The sequence below is a fragment of the Enhydra lutris genome, unplaced genomic scaffold (genome assembly GCF_002288905.1).
Source record: "Enhydra lutris kenyoni isolate GAN:26980312 unplaced genomic scaffold, ASM228890v2 scaffoldscaffold15, whole genome shotgun sequence".
Lineage (NCBI taxonomy): Eukaryota > Metazoa > Chordata > Mammalia > Carnivora > Mustelidae > Enhydra > Enhydra lutris.
Genome location: NW_019154099.1, coordinates 13,617,792 through 13,621,504, shown reverse-complemented (window position 1 = coordinate 13,621,504; position 3,713 = coordinate 13,617,792).

Below are 3,713 nucleotides of genomic sequence, written 5' to 3'. Positions count from 1 at the left end.
AAAAAAAAAAAAAAAATTAAAAAAAAAAATAAAAAATAAATAAAAAATAAAAAAATCAAAAAAAAAATTATTTACATGAACCAAAATGTGAAATACTAAAATGTATTAATTATTCCAGTAATAGAGACAAAAAAGGAGAAACAAAAGATCTATTTGAAGATGAATATTGTAACATTTTAAACTCATTATAAGTAGAGGAAGGGTGCCTGGGTAGCTCAGTCAGTCAAGTGTCTGACCTATTCTTGGTTTCAGCTCAGGTCATGATCTCGCAGTAGTGGGATGGAGCCCTGCATGGGGCTTTTAGCTAAGTGCAAAGTCTGCTTCAGATTCTCTCTCCCTCTACTCCTCATGCTCTCTTTCTCTCAAATAAATAAAATCTTTAAAAAAAAGAGAGAGAAGTGAAGAAATACAGAATAGATATAATGTGAAGGTTTTGAACCAGCAAAAATGATGCTTTAGTTTTTTCTCTGTATGAGGCAATTCAACTTGCACAAGACAGAATATATGACAAATATTTTTCTCTTTAACAATAAGAAATTAATACATTTTCAAAATGCTTTTCAGAGACTTATATAAGAAAATTTGAAGGTAAAGTTGTTGTTAGGTCATACATTTGCATTTTAGAATGAATCATAATTTTTTAATGAAATAAACATAGAATCTTTAAAAATAATCATAAAAATTCCTCATAGATGCAACACACTAGAAGTTCATTTGCCTTCATAAAAATGGTCTCCCTTACTATCATGAGATTTTTTTCTTACATCCTAATTACTATTCAGTCATCTACAAGTATTTACTGAGCAGCTGGACTGCATTAGTGAACCAAGCAGTCAAAAAGCTCTGTCATCATGGGCCTTACATGCTAATTGAAAAAGCAGACTGAGAATATTATAATATTGATATTATGTAATATACCAAAAGGTGATAAAGGCTAGGGAAAAAATACACTAGGTTTGGGGGGGAATGAAGTTTTGAAAAGGGTGATGATGAATGGATACAATTTTAAGTATCACATATCCATCTTTTTATCTCATTTCACTCTCGTTAACTCCATTTAAAGTATCTATTTGTGATTTCAAATTATCTATACCTTGCATTGATTATTCATCCCATAATGTGAGTTATTTATTCTTATTCTTTAGCTCCTGTTTCTTTTTTTCTTTATATTTTTGGGAGCTCTCTCTATATAATAGAGACTTCTCCATATTAAGCAGGAGGCTGTCTTTTGGTCTGAGATGGATATATCTGATCATTTAAAAGATGTAACCATCTATTTTGTTAATACTGATATTTAAAAATCAACAAGACCTATTTTTTCCAAATGTTTTTAAGTACATATAGGAATAATCATACTACTTTTTTCCTGTAATTTTTAAAATTATTTGTGTGTGTCTGTGTTCCAAAATTCATTGTTATGCACCTCACCCAGTGCTCCATGCAATACATGTCCTCCTTAATACCCACCACCAGGATTACCCATCCTCCCACTCCCCTCCCCTCCAAAACCCTGTTTGTTTCTCAGAGACCACAGTCTTTCATGGTTTGTCTCCCCATCTGATTTCCCCCAACTCACTTCTCCTCCCCATCTCCCAATGTTCTTCATGTTATTCTCTATGCTCCATAAGTAAGTGAAATCATATGATAATTGACTCTCCTCTGCTTGACTCATTTCACTCAGCATAATCTCCTCCAGTCCTGTCCATGTTGATAAAAAAGTTGGTTATTCATCCTTTCTGATGGAGGTGTAATATTCCATTGTATATATGAACCGTATCTTCTTTACCCATTCATCTGTTGAAGGGCATCTTGGCTCTTTCCACAGTTTGGCGACTGTGGCCATTGCTGCTATGAACATTGGGGTACAGATGACCCTTCTTTTCACTACATCTGATCTTTGGGGTAAATACCCAGTAGTGCAATTGCAGGGTCATAAGGTAGCTCTATTTTTAATTTTTTAAGGAATCTCCACACTGTTTTCCAAAGTGGCTACACCAACTTGCATTCCCACCAATAGTATAAAAAGGTTCTCCTTTCTCCACATCCTCTCCAACACACGTTGTTTCCTGTCTTGTTAATTTTGGCCATTCTAATTGGTGTAAGGTGGTATCCCAATGTGGTTTTGATTTGAATCTTCCTGATGGCTAATGATGATGACCACTTTTTCATGTGTCTGTTAGCCTTTGTACGTCTTCTTTGGAGAAGTGTCTGTTCATGTCTTCTGCCCATTTTTTGACATGATTATCTGTTTTGTGTGTGTTGAGTTTGAGTTCTTTATAGATCATGGATATCAGCCCCTTGTCTATAGGTCATATGCAAATATCTTCTCCCATTCCGTTGGCTGCCTCTTTGTTTTGTTGACTGTTTCCTTTGCTGTGCAGAAACTTTTGATCTTGATGAATTCCCAAAACTTCATTTTCGCTTTTCCTATAATTTTTTAATGATAGCCTGTATTGGCAGCTTTCCTAATACAGAAACATCCTTGTATTCCTTAAATAAAACCTAATCAGCTCTAATGTCTAATTGTTTAAATACACTCCTAATTTATGCTCATTAATATTATATTTAGGATGTTTACTACAGTATTTATGAAAGATTTGAGTGAAGAATTCTCAGCTTGATTTACATATCGTCAAGTTCTATATTAATGTCTTCGATACTTTTGCACGTATTTAAAGATCACTGGCACCATTTGTTTTAAAAAACTTGGGTGGAATTACCTTATAACAATATATGATACTATTTCTCTTTTGCAGGAAGGTTTAGAAACTCTTTGGCACCTTTCTTAATCCCAACAACAACAAAAATTCTCTAAAATTTTTATCTCTCTTCATATCATTTTTCAGAAATTTTTTAGAAACATATTCAATCAATTTAAGTGGGATTTCATACTAGTTTGCATAAAATTGATCAGTTTGTTTTAAGTTTATGAGATTATTTGTACCATATCACTTTTAAAATTATTATTGAACATTCACTCTGTAATGGAAACAAAGGAACAGCAAATAGCATATACATGGAACACAGAAACAGTGGTCACAGAAGAAAACATCAAGTTTGCAGATCCACCATTCATTGTAAGACAACACACAAAGATCTAAGAGGACTAGATTTCAGACTCCAGAAACAGAACCTGACTCCTGACTGTGAAATTTTGAAATTGTATTTGGGACACATCAGTTTTTCTCTTGCATGAATAAGGGTCGCCACTCAATAGCAATATGATATAGCGTAAGCTTTTGTTTTGCTTGTTTGATGTGTGTGTGTGTGTGTGTGTGTGTGTTGGTGTTCAGGTTTCATGGCTGTGGAGATACTGAACTCACTCTTGGCAAGCTCATCTGGGAATCCATGCCTTACAACTATATGAAATGGTGACAATTGGAAGGGTTAACCATGACAATATTTATGTTTGAGAAAAAGACTTGTCACTCCTTGCAATCTCAAGTGGTTGAAGTATCAGACTATTAGAAGACTAGGATTGAACACCTAAGCACAGGCACATTTCAGTTTCTGTGAAACTTTAGAGAGGGCTAACTATAGGAGAATTAACAATTATCTTTCACTCCTTTTACTTGATTTGGCCAAATGGTATAGTATTGTATATTCTTTGTTTTAGTTTAGTTTAGTTTACTTCATTTTACTTTATAACTAATTCTTTTCTTGCTGAGTATTCTGTCTCCCTTATCCTCCTTGTTTATAACTTCTTAAAAATA